At 36.0% G+C, this 14645-nt stretch overlaps 1 long non-coding RNA gene across 1 annotated transcript; it reads left to right on the top strand.

The window, feature by feature from the left end:
* The first annotated feature begins 8535 nt into the window (after nt 1–8535).
* On the top strand, nt 8536–13154 carry LOC140150914 (uncharacterized). Its single transcript, XR_011858868.1, has 3 exons — nt 8536–8725; nt 10812–10909; nt 11986–13154. It is a non-coding gene; the product is annotated as an uncharacterized lncRNA (long non-coding RNA).
* The last annotated feature ends 1491 nt before the right edge of the window (nt 13155–14645 follow it).

Raw genomic sequence — 14645 nt, 5'->3', positions numbered from 1 at the left:
CAAAATAAGCCTATATAACCGGGACTAAAATATAACCAAAATTTGTAAAAGGCCTATGCATCTTCCTTTGGCACGAATTTTGTTCATTTTAGTATTGAAGTTGCAATTTTTTTGCATAAATCAAAAAAATAAATACCCAGTTGAAGTACAAAGCAAATTAGTCAATCAATATCACTTCAACTGTGATTTATGCACGCATCATGTCTTCTTGAGGCAGATTTGAACTCATGACCTTTCGTGTATAGGCCTAAATAATAATAATTGTCCATCACCAATACACACAGGCCTATGTGATTCATAAAATAATAAATTCACAACTTCCAAATTACTTAACCTATAGAAATCATTGAAACACTGTTCTGAACTGAAATTAACTGATCTAAACAATGGTGATATATTCAAGCAATTTTAACCATAAACAAGAAATCATTTCCAAAATTAATTTGCTTTGGTGACAAGCCTACAGACACAAACATCGATCATCGTGTAATACTTTCAAGTATGGGCTATTGTGAGCGTGAAATTTCAAGTATGCGCTATTGTAATCGCGAAATAAACATATCGATATTTTGTTAATCTCTCCGGTTGTGTGCTTAAACCAACCGGCGGTTAATACTCATGCATTCTTGAATATTTATATACCAATGACCTCTGCCAACCGGACGGAACCGCCCGGAACCGGCGGGCAACCGGCGGTCGAGTTTTGATTTGATCCCTATGAAGTCTGAATTGGACGTTCCAGCTGATTTAATTTTAAAAAAAAAGTGAAATGTACAAACCACAGGCCAAAAAAAAATGAGTTGGCCTAACAAAATCGTACAAACAAGCTATTTTCACCGGACTTTTGGATAAATATGAAAGCAAAACACTGTAGATATAGATAACAATTTTGGACTGGATGTCACTTGGAAAAGTTATGTAAGAGTTAAACAACCCCAGCACACCCTTATCTTATGAAGACCAATGTTAAACTGTCGCGTATGCACTCTCTCGTTATTTTTCAAACTGATTTTTGACAATTCTTGTCAAATTTTGCCCCTTGAAAGTCAAGCCAACCTACTAACATACACCAGAATAACAGCACAGCAAGTCATACACATTTACACGAATTTTGTTGGAGTATGTAGTCCAGCCTGCAAGCGTCTATCTTTCTTACTGAGCAGCATTTGTGTAACCTTTTGGTCATATTTATGTTTTGGGCGCTTTTCCTATCAAATGAAAGATGCAGGAGTAAAGAATTAAAAAAAAATTTCCCCACCAGGGGCGACACTCATCATATGGCCCGGGTTAACTTTTCTTTCACCCCAGGTCGTCCAAAACGCGTGACAGTTGTATACCGCCATATACTGCTGAAACCCTATGATAATCTTCGAAATAATTTGGTTTTTTATGGTGTACTTTTGCACCATATTTTGAAAGTTGTGGTGGAATTTCATCGGATGAATGAACCTTTTGAAATGCAACTCAGAACACACACACACCCCCACCCCCACATACACACCCCAACACACCCCCTACCCGCACACAAATAATGTCGCAACTTTGAACCATGTGAACTAAAGACAAAAAATAAACAAACCCAATGCATAGGTGCAGGTGGCATTAGTGAAATGTGTTCGCTTATCTGGTTTCAGTCATGGTTGGAGACGTTGGTTAAGAAAAACGACCTAGTCTGTTAGAGTTAGGTCTTGTGAACATAATAAACTGCATTAAGGATAGGTGGTAATTGATGTGATGCAAATACCAATTTATTCTTGATGTCGAGGAGAGCTCTTGTGAAGAAGTAAGTTTACTTTAAGCCATAATGTGATAATAACATTATCTTTGATGAGTCTCTGGTGTTACGAGCCGTAAAGACTCAAGGCCAAGTGCACCTTATCCATTTCTGAAATGTTCATGAATCTTTAATGAAAAGCAACTTTGACAATATTCTGGTATATACAATGAGGCCAAAAAAGATAAATCAATACTTCACTTCAGACCTTCAATATAGAAATGGATTCAATTACAACGACTGCATAGTTGCCGACATAAGACGCAACATTTATTGGAAACATTGATGCATGAATGGACAGTTAATAAATGATATAATGAGTTTACGGTAATAATTTTCTTCGTTGGGTCGGTCGGTAAAGTGCAAGCAAGCAATTTTTTGTCCTGATTTAGAATCAATAAAATACACTGCTTTTAGGAATGTTACTAGTCAAGCAATTTACTTCTGTTGATGATTATGTACTTCTGATGCACTCAATGTTCCGGAAGTCTCTCGGACATATTGTCCAGTTCCACCTTTCAAATTTTACAAGGATACCATTATAAGTCATTCGGCAGTAAGGACAATAAAAATGACGTTACTTTCACAATTCACCCGTAGCTTTTCAGGAAAAGTACTCAATTCCTTGCCACTTTAGGGGTGGTCTTGGAAAACTTGTAAAATATGTTAAGGGTGGTTTTAAACCTGGCATTGTGAATACTTTTGGGACTCATAACTGCTAAATGTTTGGTCTAATGTATATAAAAGTATACATATTTAGAATGGTGAAGACTTGCAAAATTCATCTGTGAGGTAATTACTCATTTTTGCAGAAAATTAAAAAAAATAGCTTTTGGCCAAAATTTTTCGGTCACGTAACAAAAAAATTATTGAGTAAAAACAAAATACTATTAGTTTCAAAAAATGAAAAAAATTGGTCTTAGATATTTTTATCTAGTTTAAACAAAAATAATAAACTAAAATACTCACGATTTTTTTTTTTTTTTTTTTTAACGTGGTCGGAAAAATAGGCCAAAACCCGTTTTGGGAGGATTATCTCCAAAAATGAGCGTTTTGGCCCAAATTTGATCTCAAAAGATGGATTTATCAACTCTTTGCCATTCCAAACAATGTATACTTTAATATACTTTAGACCAATAATTTAGCAGTTATAAAGCCCAAAAGTATCTATAATGCCAGGGTTAAAACCACCCTTAACATATTTTTATTTACTATAGCCTGACAGGGATTTCCAAGATCCAAAAAATATATTATTATGATTGAATTCGATTTTCTGATCAAAACAGGATTCTCCCAGAAACGCCATTATACACAAACCGATTACTTGACACGGGGGTTGCCATCTCTAATGTAATAACTTTTAATTGTAAACAAAGTTAAATGGTCAAAATAAATTACTCAGTGCAAATCACACTAATAATAGCTGAAAGATATGTTAAGTAGCCTATATCTGATAACACGTGAATTAACTTTAAACGACGAATTAGTCATTTGAACTATAAAAGGCTAACAAGTCATTTGAAACGGGTTTTCATAATTATAGAAACTGATATTAAAGCATAGTCTGCTTCGTCGTTAAATTCAACAGCAATCACCTGTTTCAATAAAACAAAGCGTTCGAGTGGAAATATGTTTTAGAGGAATTAAAAGAAGTTTTTAATATTTAAGCCTTCGACAAGAAAAGCAAGTGTTGAGCATTTTTATTCATCCAGCACTGGCGAATCAGTGTTTAGACAACATTATCCTATGGTACCTAGGGTAGTTGCCATGATAGGAAGTCACTGGATGTAAAGTCTTTGCCTTCCGTTGCACCTGCCCCACAATTCCAATGCAGTAATGGAGAGAGGACGTACTAATTTTGTTATCATACTGCAGTTACTGTCCGTTTTCCTATACACAATACACAGTGCTCTCACCATTGACGCGTGACCTCTACAAATGATGTATGTTGGAAGAATGGGCACTTGCCTAGTTAACATCACTGTGTGAAAAATAACCAGCCAATATTTAACTTATTCTCCAAACTTCTAGCAAATATATTTCTCTAACATGACCTAAAATTACAGCTAGGCTAGATGTTCAGAAAATAGTCGCACTTTTGTAAAATATGAGTGAGGGCAAGGCATAGCTAGCCAACTCCCCGTGTTAATTGAATGGAGATTTGAAACAGACACATGTGCACAGCCAGAGAAGATCCGATTTAATCAGTTGAGCTGTTTCAATGAGTGTTATCTTGGTTTAATAGCTTTAAATGGGGTTTAAATCCTGCAAAGGTCGAGGTAAATTCTACTGTAGACGTGACTGCATCATGTAAAGTTTGGCTCCGCCAGAAACTGAACTGGTAACCTGTTGCGCATCAAAGTCAAACAACTTAACCACTATGTCATGCTGCTCCCTTCGATTCTGGCTTTGCATACAGTCGCCGAAGGCACCCTCTGTGGATGCCATTGGCCGGTGCAGAGCATGAGAGGATACCCACACTGTGTCTCGCCAACAAACGGTGCAGCCCAAATAATGGCGCTGAGCCGATGTTGGAAACTGGTGAATCTCTGGGTTATAGATTTTACTACAACCTCATTGTTACTCTAACCCATTAATTGATCGTTAACTCAAATTAAAGTCTTAATTCGATGTTTTTATTGAGAATTTCTGCAATCGTTAATTGACTTGTAATATTTGAGCAACATTAGTTTAATAATCAATGAAAAAGCCAGTGCATCTGACCTGATTCGTGATACTAGCACGCGCTCTAGCCAACTGAGCAACAGAGGCAGGCTGGTATTAGGTTCGAATGGAGGAAATCAGAACTAAAATTATTTGTTACGTTTCCAAGAGTCTATATACGTAAGTGAACAATTTCATGTTTATTTTGATTTCTTTGATACCGATTGTTGTCATGCATGTGTCGGGTATTGAAATTGAACGACAAAGTCAAGTGACTCATGATGCAGTCATGTCTACATTAGAATTCAATTCGACCTTTGCAGGACGTAAACCCCATTAAAAGCTATTAAACCAAGATAACACTCATTGAAAACAGCTCAACTGATTAAATCATATCTTCTCTGGTTAAATACACACATCATATGTTTCTGCTTTTACACGTACAATGGAGCAATGCGCTGGGATTATAGTTTCAGTTGGGTGAACGATTATAAAGCGAGCGCTAGAGAACAATTGTGTGTGGTCTTTGTTTACGAAATGAGACAATACGTGCTTATTGTTAACCAGCGTTCTTGAAAATGAGAAACATGGTGGTTTGCAGACTTAACACGGTTTGGAAATAATTTCTTCATATTTTTTTCCTTCCTAAAACACCAAAGTACGAATATTTCCAAACATCTAAATTAGCTAAAAATTGTTACAAAACTATATTGTCTAGAATTTTAGAAGAGTACTTTTAATATTGGCCGGTTATTTTTCACACAGCGACGTTAACTAGGCAATGTACTATTACCTATAACATTAACTAAAACACCAAAGTACGAATATTTCCAAACATCTAAATTAGCTAAAAATTTAGAACATGTTACAAAACTATATTTTCTAGAACTTTAGAAGAGTACTTTTAATATTGGCCGGTTATTTTTTACATAGCGACGTTAACTAGGCATATCCCCATACTTTTAACGTAGGCTATTTGTAGAGGTCACGCGTCAATGGGAAAGAGCACAGTGTATTATGTATAGGAAAACGGACAGTAACTGCAGTATGTTATGTGATGTATCCGAGTAATTTAATTTGATCATTTATGTGTGTTAACATTAACACTATATCATGAGAGATGAGAATCCCCTCTAATGTAATTAAGTTGATTAAATAACAACTCAGTTGGATTAATTAATATTTTGGAAATTTCCACATGACTCTAATGATGTCTAAGAGAACGACCTTTTAATAGAACTGTGGTTTTCTAGTACTTTCCAGTTTTACTTTTTTGGTAAAAATGAGAGAAGCAAGATATTTTCTTAACATATTTTACCAAGCAAGTTGCTGTAGGCTTTTGTAATGTGTATGTAATGTATGCGACTTCAAAGAGAAGTAAACACCTACCAAAAAGTAATACCCCCCATTACGAAATTTAAAATCTATGCATCAAATTTAAATTTAAATAAACTGAAATAGCAAAAATATTTTCTAAACCCCAGGTTAATTCTGCAAATTTTAATAAGCCATTTGCATAGCTCAAAATAATGGTAGCTCAAAATCATGGTGACTCCTTGCATGTAAAAGATGCATTTTCAAAAGTTGCACTAAAAAGCTACTTAAGTCAGTGTACCAATTTATTCTCTACATGACTGACCAGTGACGACCAGGCGACTCTAGCAAAAAATGCAATATTTTCGATGGCTTTAGGAATTTCAACTTTTGAATAGGCATCGTTTTTTCTTTCAAAGGCAACAAATTTTGGACTATTAAGACAAATGAGGCAACTGGGTTTCCTTTTGCTATTTCAGTTTTAAATGTGGATGCATAGTAGGGTGGGCCGAAAAACCCTTTTTTTCTCGGATCGACTTGGAACTCTCGGATAATTTTACTGGGGTACATACTAGTATTGTGCTGAAATATCAGTAAGATTGAAGCATGTTTCACCCAGGCAGTATAGGTTTTCACAAAATCCCTACTTTTTGCTATTTTTTACTGTATAACTCTATATAGAGAATTCAGTGTTTTTCGGCCCACCCTAATGCATATATTTTGAGTTATTATCTCATAATAAAGGGGGTACTTAAACAAGTAAACAAGGGTAGATGTCCACTTAGCCTTCAATGTTAGCAAATAAGGTAAAAATGAAAAGAAAAAAAAATACACACCTAACTCATTCTAGGTAGGGTTAATCATGTTAAAAAGGTCAGATTTGGGTTTCTTGACCCAAAAAACCCTAATATAGACATATTGAAAGTGGTATCTACCTAAAAGAGTGTGATGAGTAGAGATTTAAATTATAGAGACGTCAGACATCGTTGTATGTAAAAGGTCATAAGCAAGATCAGACCTACCAAATGTGTAACAACCAGAAGTAACAAGAAATAGCACACACGGCTGTGTGTAGGTAAGCACAAAATAACTGGCCAAATTCTTTTGTATATGCCTATTGTGATTGTGCAAGCGTGACCTTGTGTGCAGATACACTGAGATGCACACTGCAATTTGAGCTTTTCCATCTATATCTATATGAAGAAATCTATGTTTTTGCTAACATGAAACCCTAGAATATTGAAACTTAAATGTCATTTAAAAAATTCATAATGACAACATTTAACATAATAAATCTCATGAAATATAATGTAGGCCTATAATACACTACACATGTTAACCATGATAACTATAGAAATCAAAGGGCATTACATGCTTTGTCTATTGTTCCACTGTTAAATATCTCTGAACAAGCATCTTGGAAAATGGACTGATCTGGTAAAAATGGTCTCAAAATTATTGGAAAGAGCTATCTACTTTGTTTTTTTAGTACTTACTGCCAATCACATGTTCATTAGTATGTAAAAGTGTTGAGAACAACAGTGCAAAAATACTGTTACTACAGGGGGCAATTTAAGCAGAAACTTAGCTTGTAATCACTGTTGAATTCAATCTTGAATAGTGCACTGATTATTGAAATCATCTCACTCTGAACTCCTAGTGCATTTATTGTCATCCTAATGATAGCGTTTTGGCCGATTTTTTCACACTTTTCACATCCAGGTGCGAGTTTAACAAACTTTCACTCACTTTCATAGCAAACCATTACATAACATTACTCAACAACAAAAACTTCATTCACAAAAAATAGATCTTTACAAAACTTAATCTTTGCCTCAGCGACATTGCTTAGAATCTTAGCTTTTCTGTGATACCCTATTTGTTGGGAATTATCTTCAAATGCTCTTAGAAAATTGAAAATAGGTGAGGCTGCATGAGCTCGGTTGTTACGCATTACAGGCCCATATGAGCGGTTCGTTAAGAAATTAAGTGCTAATTAAGCAACTAATTAAGAATTTTGTTTTTGTTTTTTGGCTGAAATATATACCTTAATATCTTATTAATAAATAGAAACAATTAGATCGATGTTAATAATAGTTTAGACTGAATTCAACCAATTAAAAGATCAGTGGTGGGCACATAATGAAATTGGTAGGTCTAATGTTGCTTATGACCAAAAATAATTGTCATTTTTGGATTCTACGTCAAAGTTGGCCATAGAAACAACTAGTTTTAAAAATATTATGGTGATTTGCCCAACCCTAATATTACACTATAATGGTAATCGCTATACGTAGGCCTATACATGTAAGTATAAATATAGGCCTATAAAGGTTGTTTTTAAGAAATTTCCATTTAATTTTATTTTAAGAAGGAAATTGGTATAGAAATAGTGGCGTACCCAACACGGCATCTTTCGGCAAGAAAAAAGATTGCCCATGCCCATATTATCGCGGTCCATGCGTTACGCAAATAAACGGTTACCGCCCATCCCTAATACATTGAAAGCCCACGTAACTGCACGTACATGACGTAATGTAGCCCGAAATGGCAATTTTTTACATTCTTCCTAGAAGAAGATTTCACAAAGAGGTTGTAATGTTTTAGCTTAATTATAATATTTAAAGTGTTTACTTTACATTTTTTAATGAATCGTTCCGGGGCCAAAAAAGTGAAATGTATTTCATTCGAGCAAAATACACCATGTTAGGTGGTTTATTGTTTACTCTTGACAGCTGTTTGCAGCTGTTGTTGATTCACACCCAATTCAGCGTAATTGGGTGTAATATTGCGATAAATTGGGCGTTAATATTCATCGACGACGTTCGCGTACGTAACAGTAAACGTATGTGGGTGCACTATGTTCTACATTGGGCGGAAAAAGTGGACACTCGGGTGTATTCAGAGTCCGACTTCAGACGCACATGTGATGTTGTTTCTACGATTTTCTTCATGTAAATCCCAATTGATTCCGTAAGTAAATCACACAATTCGTAATATATATAGGCTTTTATTGTCTCAAAGTTTAACCATATTACTTTTTGAACGATCGTGGAGTGCACCAGGCCGGTTATAACGCTTGGAAAAGTGGGACATGTTTATAACTTGTTGACTTGTCCGGAAAGCTTATAATTTTTTTCTATTGACAGTGCAGTATCAGTATTGCAGCATAGTCAGTCAGCTGATCAATATTGCAAAACAATCACGGTAAGCTTTACATGATACAAATTACAATGCGCGGGGCTGTCAACTTTTTGGAATTGCTTGGCGTGAGACAAGCGGTGTACCGGGATTTGCCGACTCCAATGTTCATTTTGTACCATGTTCGAGAATAAGCCCTTTCGCAATTACAACTGCGCATGTGCAGAAACAAAGTCGCCAAATAAATATAGCGATAAACACAACGAGGCTACTGTACATTTTCAATGGGGTGAACTTTGACGTTTCCGTAAAAACGTTTTGTACTGGAATTTCCTGACAGTTTGGTCTTCGCAGGAAATTTGTATTTGTATTTCACAGGAAATATTAACATATGTAGGAATGAATAAAAATGTTTTACAAAAATATGTTTTTGAAGGAAGTGCAAAGTTCGCCGCCATTGGAAATGCACTGCAGCCTCCTCGTGTTTATCTCCAAAAAATCGGCAAATATTACCCACAATGCATCATGATTCTGAAATTGCGAACTGGCTTATGTGATAGTGGGGGGTAGGAGCAACAAATTATTCATGACGATGCGTGAGATTTTGCTCATTTTCCAGCTTTTAGCGTGAGATTTACTACCTAAGCGTGAGATTATACTACCTTGGGCTTGTCGTGAGAAAGTGACCCAGTGGCAGTGCGTGCAGCATGAGACTCATGGCCAATGCGTGAGAGTTGACAACCCTGAATGCGTACATCAGATGTGCATGTGGGAAATACAGGAATAAGATTATGAGAATGGAGTAGAATTTATGAATAACCATTTCATGATTTACAGAAATCACACGTGTTTACTGTCATGACTGTCTTACTTTGTCGATCAACGTCGACCCCTGTAAACGTAAAGTCCTCCCGAGTCCTGTACGTCGGCCTGTATCAGGGGTAATAAATTTTAATACATATTTTCTTCATTATCTATTATCATGTTCGGATGCATGATGATGTAAGAATTGATTGAAAGACGTTAAGACGCTGCACTCATGAGTCACGTCATTCGTCACTGGCAGGCTGTCAACTCTCACGCATTGGCCGTAAGTCTCACGCATTGGGCCACTTTCACACCAAGGTAGTAGGCCTATAATCTCACGCCTAGGTAGTAAATCTCGCGCAAGAAGCTGGAAAATTAGTAAAATCTCATGCATCGTCAAAATAATTTGTTGTCCCTTCACAGTGTCATGCTTCAGCGATTTCAGCTATATTTCGAATGCAATGGTCTCTAGCCTCGAATGTTATCAGTGAGCAAATTTGTGGCTAGAGTAGACTTTTTTTTGAGCAAGCCACGCCCTGTATGGAAGTCGATTGACAGAGACGGGAAAATTGTTGTTTAATGGGGGAGCTCTCTGATCAAGCCTTGAAATAAGCAGGCGCTGGGAGCAAATTTGCTCTCGTAAGGCCACCAATTGCTCCTGGTTCTTGTAAAATTCAGATGGACCAGGAGCAATTTTCTAAAACAAATTGCTCCTGTTGCACTTGATGCAGTAGTACTGGTATGCTGTATTGTATATGCACAAAAGGGTTTACTATTTAAAAATTGCTCTTGTTTGTTCAGAAATTGCTCCTAGTTCTTGTAAAATCCCAGTGAACCAGGAGCAATGTTCAGAAACAAATTGCTCCTGGTTCCAGTCTGCTTATTTCAAGGCTTGTCTCTGATACAAAGATGCCCAGCTCGGCATGGAAGTCGAAGGGGCCTATGGGGATTTGATGTACAGTTCCCTGTATTTGCCAGGGTATCCGAGACCCGGTCGTACAATTAGTAGCCCCATTGATGTTGATGAGGTACATTGTATACCAACAAAGAGTACAGTTTTTGCAGTTTATTTACCGTAACTATGTTCCATTTGCCACATTGTTATTTTCAGGTGTCATCCAATAATGGAAAGTTATAGTTGCCATTATACCAGAATAGGCCTACTGCAAATTGATGGAGTGTGATTACTACGTTTATGACTAAGTATCGGTATGTAAATGCAAGTTTATAATTAACAATGTGTTGCAATTAAAAACAATAATTCTAGACAACAACAACAAAAAAAAAAACCTGTTCTACTGGGCCAACGGTCCCATGAGATTTTTTGTGGGTAAGTAATATAAAAAATCCTGACAGACCAGCCCTACAAAAGTCCTTCCGCAGTAGAGCAGGGTTTGTTGATGTTGTCGTCTAGAATTATTGTTTTAAATAGTTTGCAACACTTTATTGTAAACATGAAAAAAAATGGTGACATAGGCATGCATTTTCGAGTTATTTTGTATCTGGGTACCCTACACATTTTTCGGGCAGGTAATCGGGTACCTGAAATTGCATAATTGTGTCCCTGGACCTAGAGCTAAATGTTAGGATCATTCATTGCTGATTGACCCCCCCACCCCGCAAAAAAAAATCTACCACAACATTGTTTTTGTCAACCATGAATGATCGTCATATTAACTATTTAGCATAGGTCCAGGGACAAAACCAAGAAAATAAATAACATAAATAATAAAAAAAAAAACATGCTGCTGACTCTCTTACCTGGGTAGTGAAATTTTGGTTGGGTACCTGAAAACCGGACCGAAAATGCATGTCTTAGCGGTGCATCAACAATGGCAAAATGGGCCAGGAACATGAGCCTGGATCTTGTCAGGGACTTCAACATGGGGCCAGGACTTTGTAGGGATTCACCATTCAAAGAGTTCATCCTGTTTGGAAGTTAGTGGACAGCGACTAAGTCACTTGGGAAACTTCACCGTGGGCCGGGATTTAGTCGGGGACTTACCATTCGATAAAATGCCCTGCCCTGTGTAGAAGCTGGCAGGGCCTTGTGTTGGATTTGTAAATTTTCAAAATTAACACTGTCCATGTCCCTGTGTTGCCCAGGGGACAGTGCAGTGTTACAATAGAGAAGGTGCATTATACAAAGTAGATGAGGGAATATTAATAGAAGCATTAATGAAACTTCCATTGCATTGGTTAGATATGTTTGGGTTCTTACAGTGTCGGTTTACAAGAAATTAACCAATTTCCATTTTTATCCTTTTCATTTACACATGATGCAGGTGTCCAGAATTTGATATTGATTCAGCATGAGTGTGGCTTGACATCGCTGTATTCCTGACGCCATCGGGCACCGATCTGCTTTGTTACCAAAATGGGACTTGTTTGGTCTTTTAACAATACGAGCACAGTCAATTACAATCATGGATGTACATGTACCATTATGTGCAGGATCCATTCAACCAACTACTGGTGTATCAAACACAGAGCCATGTACACACAAATTCCATATTCTGGGCCATTTTTTACATCATCGTTGGGCAGGAAAAACCTCATATGTGTCATTGGCCCCTGAACATGTTTAAAGCAAAACATCCTATGTAACCTCTTTGCAGTTTTGTTTTAAACATGTTCAAGGGCCACAAGTACATAGGAGGTTTTTCCTGCCCAGTGACGATATGTAATTATGTAAACATTATAAAAAATAAGCACCCACCCAAAATGACTTTGTTACGCGCCCTGGGTTGTTAATGGAATGAATATGGTAGGAGAAAATTGTTCACAGTGGACAGATATGGTGGATTATTGAAAATTGTAAAATATTCCTGTTTCAAAGGAAAAATATTATAAACTATTAAAATTCAGTAACAAGTTAGACAATCTGTCTTCAGTTCCAGTTACATCGTACTTTGTGTCGTTCACCCACACGGTCTTTGTATACCATGTATACTGCCCTATACATGTGTGTATTGACACTGTCAGCTATGGGGGACTTCAGCAACCATACATTTAGCACCTACAGGAACAGAAGAATGGATGAGAAGACAACAAACCAATTTTATTTGAGAACATTATGGAGAAATAATGTCATATGCAAGTATACCCCAGTATGCTTGAAAAATGAATGTGCAGCAATTTACAATGCATGTATTATTGTACAATGCACTTTGAATTTAGTAAAGGGGAAATGAACATATCAACATATGTACACATATACACATACATGTGAACATATTGAGCTAAATCCTTGCTCCACAAATGCATTTAGATGGATCAAAGAAATACTGATACAACTTGTGTCAAAGTTTTTTTTCAGGAAAGCCCATGCTTTAAGGTAACCCACCACATGGGTAGCATCATGTGACTAAATTGTGCCAGCTGTTTTTTCAGGAATTTTTTAAAATTCATTTTATTGAGCCACAATCAATGATAACATTGGAAGACAAACAAATTGTGTATTTGTATCTTTAATTCTTTAGTGATTATTGCGATAAAATTGAAATTAAGAATTTGATTTCAATGTTCCGTACCTTTACGCAAAGCTTTATGAGGCCTAAAATCTCGATAAATTCCTTCATTTATCAAGATTTTAGGCCTCATAAAGCTTTACAAAAGGCCTAAAATCTCGCTTGAATTGAAATTGAGAAGTTTTAATTGATTTTAATGTCCCGTAGCTTTTACCCAAAGCTTACGATGCCTAAAATCTTGAAAATCTTCAATGTGCCGTAGATTTTACGGAACGTGGACAATTTTATCAAGATTTTAAGCCTCGATTTATTAGGCCTAAACTCTCGATAAAATTGAAATTGAGAATTTTAGTTGATTCCAATGTTCCGTAGCTTTTACGCAAAGCTTTACGAGGCCTAAAATCTTGATAAAATCCTTGATTTCAATGTGCCGTAGCTTTATCGGAATATTTAAATGGAGAATATTATCAAGATTTTAGGCCTCGTAAAGCTTTACAAAAGGCCTAAAATCTCGATAAAATTGAAATTGAGAATTTTAATTGATTCCAATATTCCGTAGGTTTTACGAAAAGCTTTACGAGGCCTAAAATCTTGATAAAATCTTTGATTTCAATGTGCCGTAGCTTTTACAGAACTTTGAAATCAAGAATTGTATCGAGATTTTAGTCCTCGTAAAGCTTTACTTGGCCTAAAATCAAGATAAAATTGAAATTAAGAATTTAAATTGATTTCAATGTTCCGTAGCCTTTACGCAAAACTTTACGATGCCTAAAATCTTGAAAAAATCCTTGATTTCAATGTGCCGTAGCTTTTACAGAACTTTGAAATCAAGAATTTTATCGAGATTTTAGGCATCGTAAAGCTTTACTAGGCCTAAAATCTAGATAAAATTGAAATTGAGAATTTATTGATTGTTCCGTAGCTTTTACGCAAAGCTTTACGATGACTAAAATCTTGATAAAATCTTTGATTTCAATGTGCCGTAGCTTTTATCGAGATTTTAGGCCTCGTAAAGCTTTACTAGGCCTAAAATCGAGATAAAATTGAAATTAAGAATTTAAATTGATTTCAATGTTCCGTAGCTTTTACGCAAAACTTTACGATGCCTAAAATCTTGATAAAATCTTTGATTTCAATGTGCCGTAGCTTTTACAGAACTTTGAAATCAAGAATTTTATCGAGATTTTAGTCCTCATAAAGCTTTACTTGGCCTAAAATCGAGATAAAATTGAAATTAAGAATTTAAATTGATTTCAATGTTCCGTAGCTTTTACGCAAAACTTTACGATGCCTAAAATCTTGAAAAATCCTTGATTTCAATGTGCCGTAGCTTTTACAGAACTTTGAAATCAAGAATTTTATCGAGATTTTAGGCATCGTAAAGCTTTACTAGGCCTAAAATCTAGATAAAATTGAAATTGAGAATTTATTGATTGTTCCGTAGCTTTTACGCAAAGCTTTACAATGACTAAAAT

The sequence above is a fragment of the Amphiura filiformis genome, chromosome 4 (assembly GCF_039555335.1).
Source record: "Amphiura filiformis chromosome 4, Afil_fr2py, whole genome shotgun sequence".
Lineage (NCBI taxonomy): Eukaryota > Metazoa > Echinodermata > Ophiuroidea > Amphilepidida > Amphiuridae > Amphiura > Amphiura filiformis.
This window is presented reverse-complemented; position numbering and strand designations above follow the sequence as displayed.